Source organism: Aquila chrysaetos, chromosome 19, assembly GCF_900496995.4.
Source record: "Aquila chrysaetos chrysaetos chromosome 19, bAquChr1.4, whole genome shotgun sequence".
Taxonomy (NCBI): domain Eukaryota; kingdom Metazoa; phylum Chordata; class Aves; order Accipitriformes; family Accipitridae; genus Aquila; species Aquila chrysaetos.
The window spans coordinates 20,239,627-20,258,654 of record NC_044022.1 but is presented as its reverse complement, the minus strand read 5'-3'; the positions used below and the strand labels follow the sequence as shown (position 1 = coordinate 20,258,654).

The 19,028-nt window shown below is 40.4% G+C and overlaps 1 protein-coding gene across 36 annotated transcripts in view; it reads left to right on the top strand.

Moving 5' to 3' along the window:
- Positions 1-19,028, top strand: part of DLG2 (discs large MAGUK scaffold protein 2) — a 1,026,767-nt gene that overhangs the window by 926,592 nt on the left and 81,147 nt on the right. The gene's annotated exons all lie outside the window — the stretch shown is intronic.

Genomic DNA, 19,028 nt, shown 5'->3' with positions numbered 1-19,028 from the left:
AATAATCTTAATAATTATGCTTCTCTAGGCTTTTCATTTCATTCCCCCCCCCCCCTCCATGCTCAGCATATACTTTGAAATTCCTGACAGTCATGAAGTAGAGGGAAGCAATTTGTCAGCCTCCAGGCAGCGATAATTATTCATGGGGGAGCTAATTCAGGTGATAACATTGCAGAGATCCAATTAAGGCTAAATTCTGCATTTTGTCATTATGCCCTCAGCATGAAGGGGGAAGGTAGCAGAGAAGGAAGGGAAAACTTAAATGTTAGCATGGATGGTCTCATTCTAGTGGGCAGCGACCACACGAAGAACTAACTGGTACTGCTGCCACAAAGAGCAAGGACTGAAGGGGATATGGATCGCTGTTACCAGTAATCTTGCTGTCGGGCAAGGTCAGGTTGGAAGTGTCATGGTTTTCGATGTATCTCTAACCTTCTCTGACCTCTCTGGCTTTGTGTTTACGTCTGGAGCTATTCCACCTCCAGTAGGTTTTTCCAAACCAAACACAAAATGACTTTGTTGTCAAGAGCTTTGGTCAGCTCCCTGAATTTGCATTTTATGAAAAGCTACAGTCATTGGACATGTAGGGATAGATCCAAGCTTACTTTGCTTGAGGTAAGCCGGGAACCCAAACTGTGGGGAACGACGGTGCAAAAAATCCAAGCCAGCAACCGCAAGTCAATTCAGGCGTACATATAAAGGGCTAACATGGGGTCCTGAACAACTTACTGGTTTGAGCTGCAGCAAAGCTCAATTACCCCAGTATCAGATTCAACCTGCTAAGCCCCGCTGAGAACTGAGGCTTATTAGCTTGCACACTGAGCCAAGCTAATGTATCAGTGCTGCATCTGGACTAGCTTAGTTCTTCCATACGGTGCTGCTCTGTGTGCAGCGATGAGCCTGGTTTTCTGCTAGTTCATGAATTCTGGATGTGGTCTATCTCACTAAGCTGATATGCCCTGGTGCTTCACTGCAGGAATCTTTGATGTCTTAGCTGCATATCTAAATATCACTTCCCAAACCATAAATGCAAAAACTGTTCTTTTATTCCAGCATCGTTCCAAACAATGCCCCAAACCTCTCAAGCAGAAAACCCCAAAAGCCTCAGTCACTTTTCTTAGCATAAATTTTTTTGCAGTCAAGCCCACACAATTGTCTGTGTCCAACACTGAGAAGTCTGTCAGAGAGGCTATGTATTTTACATATTACCATAATGTGTTTGTAGTGCAGGAGCGCCTGCAGCATTGTGCTAGGCACCGTTAGTTCAAATCATAAATACTAATTACAAAGGTAGCTTATTTCTACATTAGGCACTAAGGAAAAAATAAATGTGGGTTCAGAAATGTGCTTGTTTTCAGAGACTGAAATTTTCACTTCATGGATAAACTCTTTACAGCCAGGGACCCATGTAAAAAGTCTGGGATTTAGCATTTTTTTTGGTATTCTTACAACTCAGGATATTTCTGTTTCAATGGATTATTTTGGTCAGCATGTGCAAGAGAACTAGAGGCAAATTACCATATGTTGCAAATCTGTAGCTGTAATGCCAAGTTTGATTCAAGTTTGCTGTTTTCCTTTCTTTGGGATGTAGTGATTTTGCTGTCCTTCACTGAGTACAAGCATTGTTATTTTTTAGCCAGAGAGCTTAATCAAAGTAAATAACTATGGTTTAGGCAGCACCGGAAATAAATTAAGGTCCATATAGGTTCTAATAATTGAAAATAAGTGTCATTATCTGCTGATAGAAAAGCCAACAGAAAAGAGGGTGAGAGAAAGCAAAGCTCTGTAAACAGATTTGCCAGTGGAGGTGGGGTTCATTGGATGCAGGGTTTTCTTCTTTACCTTACAGTCTGTGATTTCCCCATCCAGCCCCTACTAAAATAGCATAGCATTTTTAATTGAGATATATAAAAGAAGTTATATTAAATGAAGTGAGGTAAAATTTAATAAGGGGTTAATGGGTTGAATGTAGGACTAGAAGTAGTTGGCTGAAAGCAATTAAAAGTCACACTTGAGCAGTGTATACAACCACAGGAAAGCAATCACAAATGATTTGTTCAGAAGAAATTGTATAGCTCTTTGACATGATCTTTTATCTGTGCATACTCTGGTGTTTCTGATTTTCATTATTTTTTTCTTTCTTTATCCTGGCCTGTCTTTCTGATGCCTCCTACAATATTTCCCAGGAACTTCCTGAAGTTTGTTTTTTTTTTCAATACTACCTGTTTGTTTTGTATCACAGACCCTATATCTCTGTTTGGAATGTTATCAGAAAGCCCACGACACTAAAGGCAAAGTATGAGATTTCACAGGAGGACAGAGCAGTAGGAAATGCTGCTAACTCTTTTGGGAGCCCACATCCTCTTTGTCACTAAATCTTTCTGTTGAGGAAAAGAAATACAGAAAGAAAAGCAGAAAGTGAGAGAATAGATATGAAACATAGCAAATTTTATTATTTATAATTTATTTGTTGATGAAGGTGAATGAGCTTAATTTGAATTCAGTAACTGAAATGAGAGGCTAAAAAATTTCTACTATTATCCTTTTAAATTCATTGGAATTCAGCTATCAGCTCATGATTAATGAGGAAAGTAAACAAACCCAGCACCAGCTAAATGCTGTGCTGTATACATACATAGGGGGTTTTTTAGTGTTTCTTATGCAAATTCATATCTTCCTTTTTGTCTTTTTGGCTCAAAGTTTTAAAATCTGCTTTTGTAAGATTATATATTTGGTTGTCTTGAAACAGATACATGCTTTGCTTTGTCCTTCTAGGTCCAGATCCATAGTCAAATTTTTCAGGCTACATGTGGTCGCTAATTGATACTCTTAGGAAATGATGGCAGATCATGGTCTTTAAGCCACGGGCTAAGGAACATGGCAGCCTTTTGAAGAGTTAAGCATCAGAGAAGTACAGTCCTTTAAAAAGTTTGGTGAATGGGAGCAGCCATTGAAACTTCAGTATAAAGTTGCCAAGCTTTGGAGGAGACTGAGCTTAAGCATGATGAAGGGTTTTTCCTGTTGATTTACGAGATTCCTCCTGAGCTTAAAGTACTTGTGCTAGATTTCTGAGGGTAAAAGTAGATACTTCAGTAATTGCCACTACATGTACAAAGAAAAGCTTTTCAGGAATCATCTGGCATCCAAGAACTGCCTTCTTACAGCCTGTTGTTGATTTACAGATGAAAAAATGATTAGATAAGCTTTGAATAAACAGCCACTGCACCTTTTAATCATTCAAACCAGACAGCTTCTGAAATAATGTCTATAATTAAAAATTCCAATTGTCCAAAACCACAAACAGGCACTGTGGAGGTGTATCACTGCAGAAACAACTCAGAAGCTTCACGCACACCCCAGCCCTTCCATTGCCGCGTCACTGTTTAAAATCTGTTCCATACCATCAGTGACCAAACACCATTCCGCCTAATCATGGCTACTGTTTGCCCTGTATAAAGGGGCTAGTTGAGCTTACTGAAATGCAGATATTCCAACTTCAGCAGTACTTTTAAATATATCAGCACACTGCAAATAGTACAGTTGTCTGTAAAGGTGGGTATGGAAATCGGAGCTGGGGCAGGGCCGGATCCAGCTGCAGTTTCAGAAGAAGAAGTGATTCTGCAGCTGCCTCTCCACCACCTGCCCAGGGGAGAACGCTACAGCGGGAAGTGTAATCAAGGGAAGAGCCTCTTCCCAATAAGATGAGGAAATGTAATAAATTCAATCTTTTTGTCCCAGCCCATGCTGCACTAATAAGAAAACCTGTGCACAGTGCAAACAGGTGCCTCTTAGTCCACTACATTTTTGTCTTCTAGCTGGAATCAGTGCTAAACTTTTCATAGCTTTGATAGGTATGTGCTGTACAAAAACAAAGCGTTATGTGTTAAAAATGGGTGGTTTCTGGTTCATGTTTTGTTGAGCCATGAGGAACAGAATCTGAAGATTTTCCATAGCAACTTAGCAGCAGCTGAAAGGAAGTCAAGGTTGAGGTACTTCGGGTTGTTTACTCTGATATCCAACACAATGAATTCTCCATTAGGTGTTAGACACCTTTACACACATTTCCTGAACTTCTTAGAAATCAGCATGGTGCAGTACTGCTTAGAGAGACTTTGATTTTCAACAAATCACAGAAATTCTCACTTGGAAACTTTGCTGAGTTACAATTGAAGTTTGGCTGAGGCAGTTTGTGAAGACTGAATCTGGGCTGGGCTTATGTAATGTCTGTTAAAGTCACCAAACCCCCGTAGGCCAGTGAGCATCAGGTCAAGGCTCCGTGGGCAAAATTCTCCTGCTCGCGATGCAGTCCGAAACCCACAAGAGAAATGCAATTCTTGGAGACATCCTGGTAGCGAAATCTGAACACATGATAACATCAGACTGGGTGATGGAAAGCTCTACTATGTAGATCTAGGAGAAATGTGATAAAGATACAATGTCATCCCGGCTTTTCGGAGGGAGGTACTGAGGGAACAAGAGAGAGAGGTATGAAATGGACATACCTAAATACTCATCGTGGGGAGAGAGAATATGTGTATGTGTGTGTGTGTGTGTGTGTGTGTGTATTTATGTGTGTGTGTGTGTGTGTGTGTGTATATATAAAGTCCAAATAGATATATGTTAAACATATGCTATATCCACATGTACGTTGCAAACGTCGTCACTTAAGCTAGTTGCCTAGTATCTCTCTTGAGTCAGTGGAGTGCACTTGGCACTTTCAGAGTACAATTCATCTCATCCAGAAGTAGACATCTAAAATTGCTCAGGCGAATCATGCCCTAAAAATGTCTATTTCTCACAGTTGAGTGGAAGGAGCCTCAGGTGATTAGCTGAGATGTAAACATCTATATTAGAGATACTTCAAGTTATGTGACCTGAATCCCACCCACACTGAATATCTTTCTCTTTCGCTTTCCCACACGCACGCAGAGGATGCATATACATATCTTGAAGAAGCTGTAACACCAGGCTCTCTGGCTGTTGTCTGTGAATGCTTCTGTTGTGTATTTCAGTATGACACTGCAACGTAGCTTTGAAACAGTAGCTTTGACAGTCCTGTTTAAATGGGCTGCTTTGTTCCCCAGGATTCCTTCTAAATTCATTTGCCACTTTTGTTAGCGCTATTGAGGATCCACACATGTTCAGTGCATGGCTGTCAATCTCGATGAGTTTACGATTCCAGCTATGGCATCACACTACATTTCTTTCAGGTTTCAGAGCACTGTAGGTCAGTCTAGATTTCTGGAGAGGGAATGTGAGTGAGTTTAGCACCTAGGCATTATTGTTTGGTTTTGATGGGGAAATAGCTAGAGCTTACATAGCCGTGCCTGTACTTTAGTGGCATGATAGAAACTATTAGAATTCTCTTTACTGAATGGGAAGTGGAGGAAAGTGGAATTTTACTACAGTTTGTTCACTTAGCTCAGATTATTCCTAGGCAATTGAACAGTCCAAATTATAGCATAGAATGGAAACATGCATTCAGAAAATCTGTGATAAATGGCATAATACAGAAAGCTGGGGTTTATGAGAGCGTTTTGCAGACGTGTTTGGAAATGGTCAGATAGGTACACACATAATCTACACTCGTGAAATGGACTGTGGCACTTGAAATGCCATTTCAGACTGGAAAATTGAAACCTGCTTGGGATGTTACTCATTTCACACGTCCTGGTTAAGTTTGAGTTTCTGAATATTCAGTTACTACTTTTTAGCTGTTCTTTCTCTGAATATAGAGTCTTCTCCAGATCCCGCTGGCACCAGTATTCTCGCTGGCTTCACTGAGAGCTGCTCAGATTTGGAACCAAGGAAATAGTACAAATCTTTATTTTTCAAAGCAAGGAGGGTCACTCTATGTGCTCGAACAGCCTTCTCCCCAGGTGGACATTCAGGAGCTGAACAGTATAATTGAATAACTAATAACTAAGACACACAACAGTATTGCAACTCTCAGCTGAAAGATGGATGTGAGTATTATTAATCTTGGAATATTCACAATTCAAAGGCCTTCAGGCTTATAGTCTGATGGCGTTTTGGTGCTTAAAAAAACACCCTGTGATGCTGTAAATATAACAATAGGCCTCAGCTATACCCTAGGACTGTGAAAATCGATATATTTGATATACACTTAGTTGAAACTACTAGCCGCCTCACAAACTACTACAGTTTTTCCTAACACTTACTATATTTCTTATTCATCTGATATTTTTTTGCAGTGTTGATACTAATGAACAGTTAAGGAAAAATGAGGTTTGTGTGCAGTTTTTAATAACATTTCACAGACAAAGCAGCAGCAATTAATGGAGATTGAAAAGTGAACGTGTAAATACATCAGTCAAAACAGCCTCATCTCTGCATCTAACACCCGCTCTCTCCTTTACATCTTCATGTTTATCATAGCTGCTACTCTTAGGTACCCAGTATGAAATGAGTCCAACTGATTCCTTCCTGAGGCACGGTGCAATGCACCGTTATCTGCAGCATGAACCAACAGCCCAGCAAGCCTTTTATCAAGGGATGATTCTCCAGTTGGCCGAAAAGGCACAAAAAGCAGATTTATTTCTATCTGGTTGTGGCTTTGCAAATCATTGAATACTTTGTGTTCAAGATTAAGAGCTAATGCACGCAGTGCTGAGCACCTCGAAGGACTGAGCCCTGCGTGAATAAACCTACAGTAATCTCAGATAACAAGTTCTGCCTAAAGTTCAGAATATAAAACAGAATATAAAGCGGCTCCTTATCAAAGCCATTCTTGCCTAATTCATCTTATCTTTACATTATCAGTAAAACTTGTTAGATATGAAATAACTGGCTGAGACCTGAAATCATGTCCTCAGTGCTGAATTATTAATGCCTGCTGAAACAGCTTTTCTAGTAGCAGCTTCAGGAGGAGTAAGTAGTACATACTTCTGGTCATTTCCCTTACTGTTCTGTTTCGTAAGTTATTGAAGTAATGTCCCAGAACAGGTAATGTGCTTGGCATGTGATGTCTGCTCCAAAGAAGCAGCACACCTTTTTCTTTTCTTAAGAGATGCTTTAATAGCTTTTCCTTGCACATATATTCTGCTTTCCAGTTCCCTACTGGGACTGCCTGCTTTCTGGTTCGGAGCCTCATCCGGCAGGAAAGTGTCAGCTAGAATAATTTCCAAGCCAGAAGATGATGATGAAGAACTTCACCACGTGTAGGAATAAGATTTGTTTGAAATTTCTATAACCAAGACAGTCATAGTTTCAGGCAGCCTCATTTCTAAGCACAGACTCAGAACACGATCCGTCGGCGCAGGGAGGGGAAAGCGACAATGAAGATAAACTGTCTGTGGCTTAAAATGGCTGAAAGTGAATCAGCAAAACATGCATTTAAGCTGTGTCTGTTCTATGTGTAAAAGCAGTCTCGTCCAATAAACAGTTTCTTATGATGTTTCCATGTCAACAGCTATAATAGGATACCATCAGTTTGTGCAGTTCTCAACTGGAAAAGTACAAGACAGTAAGTTAGACCATGATCACAGAGAAGAAACCCCATTGAAATAAAAGTTTGTGAGAATACAGTCAAAAGTTGAAGATCTGAATATGTGCACTGGCACAACACAGGCTAGCAGAGGCTCTTAGCATGGTGGCCAATGTGAGAGAAAGAGATAAGACTGCTTAGCCCCTATTAAAGTGTTTTCTACCTGAAATCTTATATGGAAAAGTTGTAAAGAGGCTGTAGAACAAGCTCTCCAAATTAGCTGCATTGGAACAAAGCTGAGAATGGTGTTGAAACGGGACATAACCCTGCTGAAAAGGGCAGTGGGCATTCCCATTTGAAGTGCCTTCCAGTAAAGATAAATGAGGAGGATCTTTCATCTCACCGCAAGGAAGTCCATCTATGAGAAGGGAGCCCAACCGAGTTAAGTGAGGAGGCTAAGTGGGACCAGTAGGCTTTGCTGACCCTTTTATTTCTCATTAGAAATAGAAATGACTGTACTAACTCTACAGTGAGCCTGGGAAGGATGCGGGGAATTGCCTACCAGAGTTGGGGATCATAGGGAGCGCCTCAGCAACTCCATTTGGTCATTCCCTGCCACCCCACACTTGTAACAGGGAACAAAGTCCTGAAGCAGAAAGACCAGGTTCTCCCAGGCCTCCCTGGCATCATGTTGAATAGATCCTGGTTTAGATGCAGCTAGTTTGCAGTGAGCGGTGGTTGCGTGGCACCGGTTGATTGGGGAAGCTGGTGTCCAGGGGAACCCAGCTCAGCGTGGGGGTACCAGCCTCAGCAGCTGCTGTGCAAGTGCGGGGCTTGCACTGCTGGCCCTGTCTCTGTCCCTCTCGCACACCAGCCTTGGCAGGTGGGATTTGATCCTCTCCAAATGTGCCTTATATTCAGAGCAAATGGAGTAAAAAAAGATTTTGGAGATTAGCATATCTCTGTGTGTGTCTCTATACATATGTGTGTGTGTGTACATCTGCATTCTGCCACGTCTCCGACTTCATCTCTTGTGAAGACGCTGATTGTGGGTCACGCTTCTCTTACAAGTACTTACTCTAATTGCTTTATCTACAAATATAGCAAATAAAAGAAGACTATCAAACAAACAGAGCTGTCTGGTGAAGAGTTTGCCAGATGTTCCTCACTAAATAGGAATTATAATAATGAAACATTCACCAACTTTCCATAGATTCCATTTTTTTTTCTTATACTTTTCAATTGACCTTGCAGGCAACCCCATTCCCTCACCCAATATATTGTGCTGCTATAATTAAAAACACACCTGCTAGCACCACATAATACCTACTGCTCTACAAACCGCTGCCTACAGAGAAGGCAATACCGTGTTGCTATTTCTGTTCCCACATCTTCCTCTTAGTTGTTCAAAAGGGTCCTGGCATAGTGGGCAGCAGCTGAAAGCTTTGTGAAAAATTAGGACAGAAGCAGTTGCTTGACAGAATACAAGGGGTTTTTTTGTAACCTCTTATTTCTATATTTCTAACCACTTAAGATTTTAGTTATGCCAGTTTGGAATAGTTTTTACCTTGGCGTGCTGCTAATGATACGTGTCCTCTCCATTTCCAAGAAGTATCAATAGTCCTTTCTTTCTGGGAGCCAAAAAGGTCTGTAATTTTCCCTTTTAAAAAGCACTATCTCTGCAGACAGGCTTTCTCTTCTTGATGTCCTTGAGACATTTTAGAATCCGGGTAGAGGTTGCAGTGACTGACTATTGTAATTACTCCTTTCTGCAGAGACTGTAAAACAATTTCTACAGATAAGGATCATAGGTTATCAATCACAAAATGGAAGCACAGCCTAATGGCCATCAAGCAGTATTTTGCCACTTTCTTGCAGTGGTTCGAGATATAAAGCCACAGTTCAGTCCTTTTGGCTGTTCCCCTGTGTACCCAGCCAGTCAGATTTTGTTTGTCTGTCAAGATCCATGTTGCTGAGAATACTTCAGGAACTATTCTTGTACAAGAAGTAAAGTTTAGATTTGAAAAAACGTCTGTGGTTTCTTCAAGTAGTTCTGTACAAGGAAACAGATATTTATGTGAACTCACCTTGAAAACAGATTAACTGAGACTAAACAGAATCAAAACCATTTTTAGTACCACTCCAGGAAACATGGCAGAAGCAATGTTTCTAACATGGTTTGCAGGTTCAAAATGCAATCACCCTTTCAGTATAAGCATTGAAAGTGATTTTGTCCTTTCTATACTGGCAGTCAGAGCATTGCCACATCCATGGAGAGGTATTGTGACAAGAAAGCTCTGCTGCAGGGAGAAGCGATGAATGTTAATGTCCTGTGAGATGCCCCGGAAAGTACATTCGCCCTCTGAGTTATTCTGCCCCCGTGTCTCATCCAGACGTGACGGTACAGACTTTTATGACATCCACTTATTAGTAATTTAATAGCAAATTTATCATGTTATTAAATAACTTAGATTTTAATATTATACATTGTTGTTGTTTAGCATTCTAGTGTCTGGTCCTGATTTCACACCTGCCCTTCCTTACAGAAAAAAGGATGAGCTACACTGGCAGTACCATGGTCAGAACTAGGTTCCTAAAGCCTTTACTAGAGTTACGAGGAACATAGAGTTATGATTTCAGTGCACGGCACTGCTTCAGACCTGATTCACATGGGTTTCGTTCTTGCTAAAGTTAGCCCCAACTAAAGTGCAATTAGAGTCATCAGTCTTTACCCTGGTTTCAAGTCAGAATCATGAGATGTTCCAGGAGTAAAAATCAGAATTCTTCCTTCATCATTGATATTTGCATGTGGATTCATCTTGAAAGTCTCGTGAGCTTTAGCAGATCTTTCAGCAAAACTGAACTGGACCTGAATTTTCTTGTTAAGTCTCTGGAAATCTAATCATCTACTTATACTTTCATAATTAATTAGAATATCAGTAAGAAAAACAAAATACGAATTAAGAGAAGTGGACCCTTACAAACTTCTTATCAATTTCTGTGTCGGGCTTACTATCCTGCCAGATGTAGTGGTTACTGCTAGAAGATGACAGGTCAGTTTGAAGTCCACAGCTCACAACGTCTCGTGATGCAAGTGCAGTAGCCACAGGCATTCAGCACAGGTTATAAACTACCATGCACAACAGAAATGAAGCCTAGCAGCCAGGCGAGTTTGGCTGGTTTTGTGGCAAATAACTGTTCTTTCACCTAAATCTGATCTCATTCAGCAAATGCCTCAGAATTTATTTCAATATCTGAATGATATGTTGCCTTTTTACATAGGCCAATAAGTATGATTTTATTATAGCTACTGTGTTAATGTAATCATCTTTTATTTTCTCCATGCTTTCAAGATTGTGTATTTTTAAAGGTTTTTCTAGTTTACTTTCATTTATATTGTTGTTTGCTGCTAAAATTCAGAAATTGGTTAAACAGAACATCATCAGAAATACAGGCATTTCTTTTAAATTCCTTGTGCTCAGTAATCGATTTATCTGCCTTTGTCTGTCTGCTGCACAAGTAGTAGACAGTGATTCAGTTAGCAGTAGTCTCCTATAGGCTTCCTTTAAGAATATCAAAACAATTTTTAAAGTTTGGGTAAAATTCAACAGACAGTTTTGCCTTTAAGGAGGATTGCAGCAGCTTTGGCTGCAAGAAATCTGGAATAAAAAATGTAAAAGAAATAACAATCAGCAGACTGGATATTTTTCTCACTGAAGATATGAAATAATAGTGAATTTGACTGAATTAATGACTTGAAAATTATCCAGCTGAATGCAAGGACCATTGCTGAATTTAGAGCCTGTAGAAGATGAGGTTGTTTTCCTCTTAATAGAGTGTGAAAGAGTTGTATGGTAGGTGCTTCTTAAGCTACTTTAGTTTTATTTTTTTCTGCATTGCCATCCTAAAGCCATCAGGCACTGGACAGACATAAGAATATATTCCTTTTTAAGGTGGACAGTGTGCAGAAGGGTCCAAGTTTCCTTTCCCTAAACTTTTTAATTGCTATAATTTCCTTGGTTCAGTGCAGCAGCTCTTAATTTCCATTAAGATGAGTGAAAGGAAAATCCCTATTTGGTTTGTTGGGGTTTGAATTCTTAAGAAAGGACACTTCAATTATACTCAGGTTTCAAGGCTGCTTTTTTAGGAAACTTTATAAAAGTATTAAGTCGCTGCAGTTGCACTTTAGTGTTCCATCTATGGAAATGCACTACGTACCCCAGCGCATCACACGAAAGACTTGCATTCGTTTTTCTACCAGTTGCTTTGGGTTCTAAATATATTCCAGAGCTGAAGGGGACATCACTTTGAAATGGGATTTTGTTATATTTGAGAAGAGCAGACAGATAAGTATATGGAATAAGGGAAATATTCTAAATATGTTTATTAAACATTCAGTAATAATTACATCTTCTACAAACAGCACTAAAACCCATCTGCAGTCAGTATTAACTAATGGTTAATGTGGTGTGAACCAAGGAGTCATATGCCGTCATTACTCTGACAAAAATCTTAGTACTAACAAGAATTTTACTCCAAGTTACTGTTTAGAAGTGCTCTGCCTGTTTAAAGAACACAAAGAATTTTCCATCCGATCTGAGCTCTTCCTCCAGGAAGATAAGTGGTATCATTCTGGAATTGAGGAGCTCAGATTCTGCATTCATTTAGGACCTAAAAATACACAGTTATATTGTTAGGGAGACATGGAGTGATGCTGAAGCACTACGACGAGCTGTTTGTTCATCGTAGGACAGCTGATTACAGTTGTTGGAGATAAATAGATTTTTAATAGATCATCTGTGACTTTTTAAGTCACAGAATTCTGAAGAGTCTGAGGTCAAACCTGATCTCAAATTTCTGAATTAGATGTGTGAAAAGAGGTTGGATTTTTTTATTGCAGCCAAAATGGAAAAAAGGACTCAACAGAGACAGTTTTTCCAATAGGATCAGAAGAGTACTTCTAATGCTTAAGTTTCAGGTCAATATGATCTAGGCTGTCATTGTAGTTATGATGTGCTATAAGCAAGAAAACCCCAACAGGTTTAAGAAAACGATAATCCAGTCTCTCGCTCCCTAACTTCTGTCATATTATTAAGGTACTGGAACCACAAATCATGAAAAAACATGTTGACTCAAACAAACTCCATTCAAAACACATCACCATATCCTTTCCTTTGAAACCATACCACATATCTGGCCTTTCATCCACTTCTGTTACGAGATGTAGAACAAAGAAAAGTAAAACTACGGAGTTTTCAGTGCTATTCTCTGCAGAGCTGTTCTGGAAATGAGCTGATAGCAGTCCAAGCTTATTGGAATCTGATCTGTCTCCACCCTTAATCTAGAGGTATAGCCTTCTAAGTCAAGGACTTTGTCTTTTCAGTCAGCAAAAAGGGAATATTTATTGTAATTGTGTCTTTATTGCATACCTAAAAGGCTACACCCGCAAGAGAGGCTCAGGAGTGCTGAGATGTGGGCAAAAACACCACTTGTGCTCTCTTTGAGTATTGCCAGAAAGTGGACTTGCTGACATTTAGGTCAAATACTTCAGTAAGATTCTCTCTGAGTGATATTTATAATAGAAGCATTACAATCTCTCGAAATCAAACACTGGATAAGTTTTTCTTGATGTGCTTTACCTCTGCTCATACTGTGTACATGATAATAGGACTTTATGGGGCAAAGATCATTTAAAAAATCAGCTGTGCAGGCTATTCTTGGAAGAATGAAGTACTAACAGAAGTAATTTAGTCTAATTAGATCTGGTGAGAAATGCTTGGATGAAAATATAAATACTTCTTAAATAATGATGATAGTCTGGGACTTAGAGATTCTGTATTTCTGTGACTTATTTTTTTCCCAGTGTGTGTACAGAATAATCTAATCATCCCCAATTACAAGAATAATTGAAACTTTGTTTGAGCTGATTAACTAATTTTAGAACTTATTTTCTGATTTCTTAGCATTTTTCACTGATAAAAGCAGCCATGTACTAGGCAGGCTAAAGTTTCCTCTGCCAATATTTTGTTTGACATAGATTTCTCTAACAGCTGATTAATTGGTAATTGTGCTTGGTAAAATAAAAAAATTAGATGTTTATAGTTTTGCGTTGCTGAGCAATCGTGCTCTGTAGAAGGGGGCTGTTCTTTACATTTCCGGAAGGGCTACAAAATTGTACCTCGTGCTGTAATGGAGGAAGAGCATTTACAGTTTTACTCCAGTGCATTTGCAGCTTAAAATTACAATAATTGAATAATTATGGTGGCCTCAGTCATCCTGCTTCTCCTATGAGCAAGAGAAAGTAATGTTAGAAGGATGTATTTCCTGTTTCTATTCCCTTCGAGGCCCCTAATGGGAATACCTTGTCTCCTGGGGTTGAAATGGCTCCTATTCCCGTTACACAAGGGTTAAATGCTTCCTGGAGCACAAGTCCCCAAAACGGACATGGAACAGGGAGGTGGCTTCCCACAATGAGGAATGAACATTCTTATGGATAGTCCCTGCATATTAAAGGATGGTAGACTGCTAAACCTGCCTGGAAATCTTCCACATAGTCACCACTACAGACATCTAATAATGGGTAGTCCTATGGTTAGATCAATAGTCTTAGATTTAGAAAGCTGGAGTTTGTTTTCCTTCTCTGCCAGGCTATTCCCTTGATGCCCTGGGATATTTCAGTAGGATCAGGCACAAGCAATAACCCTCCTGCAACTTTGCTGCCAGGGCACATGGCTGGCTCCTGCCTAGCTTGCCATCCTCCAGGACTCCCAGGGCCTGCAGAGCTGCTCCCCATGGTGTCAGTCACTGACCTATGACAACAAGGAGGTTAGTCTGTTCCAGGTGCGGGACTTTGCACTTGTCCTTCTTGAAGTTTGCAAGGTTCCTGTTGGCCCCATCCATCAGTCTGCCATGGTTGCTCTGGATGTCAGCCCTGCTCTCAAGTGTATCAGCTGGACCCAGTGTAGTGCTGTGTGCTCACTTGATGAGAGCGCACACCTCACCTCCTCCAGGTCATTGATAAAGATGTTATACATCATGGGAATAGACCCCAGGGCAGACATCCCAGGTTAGACCCCTGTGGTATCATACTGTCCTCCAGGTAGAGAACAACTCATTAACCACAACCCTCTGAGGCTGATACCCAGCCAGTCTTTTACCCACCTAGTTGTCCACCCATCCAGACCATAATGCCCTAGCTTTGCTACAAGAACATTTCAGGATACATGAAACAAAAGTCTTGTTAAGGTCGAGGCAAATGACATCCACTGTTCACTTTCATCCACAAACACAGTCATTTTATCCTAGATGGCCATCAGGTTGCACAGGCATGATTTAACCATGGTCAGTCCATGCTCACTGTTCCCAGTCCTCTTCTTCTCCTTCACATGCTCAGAAACGTGATCCAACTGGACTTGCTCCTTGACTTTCTTAGGCACAAAAAGGAAGGCTGACCAGCCTGTAGTTCCTCAAATCATTTGGCCTTTTTTTGAAGATGCGCTTGACGTTTCCAGTCGTCAGAGACTGCCCCTGATCTCCACAATCCTTCAAAGATGACAGAGGCCTGGCTGTGACATTGGCCGGTTCCCTCCACCCCCTTGGACACAGCTCATCAGGTCCCATGGACTTGCGTGGGTCAAGTTCAGTCCTCAGCCACTGCTGGTCATTCTTATTCCTGAACCCAGGCTCCAAGCACAGCACCCTGGGAGACCTTGTTGGTGAAGCCTGAGACAAGGCAGGCGTTGAGCTGCTCAGCCTTATCTGTGTCCACCGTCACTAAATCGTCCACCCCATTCCGCAATGGACTCGCATTTCCTTTGTTCAGTCTTTTACTGCCAATGCAGTTGTAAAAGCTGTTGTTGACCTCGACACCCCTGGCAAGCCTCAACTCAAGCAGAGCTTTGGCTTTCCTGAAACCACCCCTTACATGCCTGGGCAACATTTCTAAATTCCTGCTTTGTAGCCTGTCCCTGCGTCCACTCCTGTATACTGAATTTTTGCATGTAACACAGGGTGCCAATGATCTAGCATCACACAGTAGTATCTGCCTAGTAGCTCAAATTTTTAAAAAAGTTCAAGTTGCATCTTTCTTTTACTCATGTTTTATCTGTTCTCCATACATTAAATCATGGTCTTCTGCAAGTTATTTTCCATCATGCCTTTTTTATGCTCTAATTGGTTAACATACATGAAATATACATATAGGCTGAAATGATTAACATCACTCTGTTCTGTTCTTGCTCTATCCGTCTCTTTAATGCTATATATGGATGGTCCCCCGTCTCCACATCCTTCTCCACAGTATAACGCAGGTACCTTGTGTAGATTTCCATTAGTCCTTTGATGAACTACAGGCATCTTGCTCATTAATCCATTATCTAAGATCTCATCAGTCATGCTTTTCAGCTCTTCATTACTTCAATAGCACAGCTACGGTCATTACGTTTCACATCTTTCAACCCTTCACAGCCGTGCTTTTGTGTCTGTCTGGAACTCAGAGTGAAGTGGATGGGATTTGGGCTGTCTAAGACTCAGGCAGGCTGTAATGCACAAACCTAGAGGATGTTCACTGTGATTATAGTTACAGACACCTATTATTTTGGGGGGTTGAGTGAGAAGCAAATTAGTGAGACTCCACTGTTCAGTACTTGTTCCCCAGGGCAGTGTTTTGAAATTATAGTCCATCCCTTGATATACATTTCCACTCTTGCAGTCCAGTTGTATAATTCAAATTAATTTGTCTAGCTTACTTTGCATTCAGTCCTTGCCGGGTTTCAGAAAGAATGGGATTACACTCCTCTAAAAGATTACGCCATTCAGGTTCTTGCATCAATATGCAAATAAAATGGTAATTGAAAAAATACAACTTTATCAATGATGGTTTTTAGTGTTCTAAGAATTCTGCTCAGTTGAATAACATCACAATTCACTGTGATATAACAAGAGCATCACAATAAATTTTCATCCATTCAATAATCTGGCCATTTTCTCAAATTTTGTAAGACATCAGTTAAACCATAATTAAACCATCATGAATGCCTTCTGCTTCCAGTCTGTCTTCTTCTCAAACAAATGACCCCTCATAATTAATTAAGTGGGATGAGGTAAACAGAAGAATTTTAACTACTCGAAAACATATTTCTACACCTAATACAACCATGCAAATAATGCTGTTTCGACAGCATTCCTTTCAGTTTTTTGTTAACTGGAAATGAAGAAATGCTTAAACTGTAGCAAGGCATGGTAGTATAACAGTCCCCATGTTTTAATGTTCTGATTTTTTCAGGCTCTCCCAGACCTTTGTAATAACATAAATCTTTTCATTGCTATCACATCACTCCTACCTTATTTTAAATCCTATTCTCATCCTTTTCCTTATGCTGTGTAGGCAGAAGATAATCTCATTTTATCTGGTAAACCTCTAGGTTTTGTTTAGTAAAACTCAGGGATGAGCTGCTCCTCTTAATGACAGGGAGAAAAGTAAGTGAGCTTTGAGATAATCCCATTTGGTGACAGTCTGTGAAGGAGGTTAATGCATTTTTTGTAGGACTTTCCCAGTATTTGGTTTATTTTATTTGCACCAAATACTGTTCTTTACCTCTTTTATCTCTTAAGGGAAAGCCCATGAGACTTCTTTCCATGACACCATTTTTAAAGTGATGTATTAATTTATTTTCATTGATCTCACTGCACACCGTTTAAGGAATTGATGTTGCCATTCAGCAACATGGCACACTTATTCTCCCTCAAGTCAATACAAAATGGGTCAGACCTTGAACCACCACTCTCCATACTGAATAGTTTTCAGTGTCACTCAAGGAGAATAGACTTCTTGGTCAAAGTAGAGAATTCAGCAGCCTGTATAAAAAAACATTATTGCTGATTGATGGGGGGAGAATCTTCGAACTGACTTCGTTAAAAGCATTTTCCAAGGTGGCTTGTAGGAGTAAGCAATCCTCGAGCAGTGGGGTGAGGATGCAGAGGCAGTGAGCATAGCTGACTCAAATATTACCTGTAGAACCGACAGAAGTACACGTAACTTTCAGGCCATATTATGAGCTACAGGAGCCCAGCTTTGGCATCAAAACGTCTCATAAAACTTGGTCTATAGAGGGTCATCCAAGGTGCCTAACTTAGTTACGTAAATTCGGCGTACAGTAAATGGAAGTGTTGAGTAGGAAATTCAGTTTTGCTGTGCTAAGCAGGGAGTTTGGCCAAATGCATCCTTAATGGAGCTCCCTTACAGAGCATGGCAACACCTCAGGGGTGGATTAGGTTCAATCACTCTGCCCTGGATTTAGCTTAGAGGAAAACCTAATTGCTGGAATACGTCTGAATTCTCACTCTTGCCAAAAGCTTGGCTTCAGTCTCTGTGTTAGGTACCGACTCTTCTGGGAATTTGAGACCAAAGTTGTACAAGTGAGGAAAGGCACTTTACTGAGCAGCAATGCCTGTTTAAAATGTAAGAGGAAGAGATGGTGGTGATGATTGTGTTCCTCACATTTTGCAAAACACCTTGGCAGGTGCATATCCCTTTTCCGTGCATTATTGCTGCCTCAGTCAAAGCCAACCTGGAATCACTGATGACAGCCAGGACAGCTCGTTCGCCACTGCGTTCCTTCGCCTCCAGTTGAGGGGTCCCCACCAACTTCTTTTGCCCTCCTCCCTGACCTTCCATACCCCTTGGTCACACTGCCCTTTCAAGGGAAGGGGTGAAAAATGTCCTTTCCACAAATGGCAACCTGGTGGTTAGGGCACTTTATGAAGGTGAGAGAGTTAGAGCTTTGAATCGCTTCAGTCTGCTGAGGGAACTGCATTTATATCTCCCATTTCCTCAGTCAATGGTGTGGCAAAATCTTCTATTTCCCATACTCAAGTAAGTCTCTAACCACTAGACTACTAGAAAAAGGTAAATATCATAGCTGCATTTTTGAATGGTAATAGCCTTTCCTATTGTGGTTTGTCTGCATTCGCTTTGTATATGTTTGTTAAGTATATTCGAAGCATAAATAAGATTGACCCCTTTAGGGTTTAAATGCAGTATGGATATTTCTCTGCTTTAAATATGAATTCCATAAATGTTTAAATGAGAGAAAGAGACGTCCAGCTTCTCACAAATATGTGAGAGTAAATGTAGTCTAAAATACTTGGTCTACTGAAAGGAGTAGGAACTCTGAATTTTGCAGTAAGGCCTTGGTGCTTAAAATCTGTCTAAGTCCATTTTAGGCATTAAAAATAGTCAGTCTGAATCTTATTCTCAGCTTTGAGTAACCTATCAGTCTCCAGAAAGTTTCGTCATAGGCTGTATTCAATACCCTTTTCCCTTACTGTACTTCAAGCAACTATCGAAGAGGTAAGATTAGAAATGGTTCTGATTTTCACGATCATCTGAAGCTTTCTGAATAGTGATCATCAGGAAAGTCCAAAGCAATTACAATCACAGTCATAGCTATATCTAAAACAAATCACATGCCAGCCTGGAATTTCATGCTGCTGTAGAGCTCTCAGAGCTGCCATTTTCTCCCAAAGAAACCCTTAAACTAGCAGGCCATTTTAAAGACAATATCAATGATTAGCAAAGAAA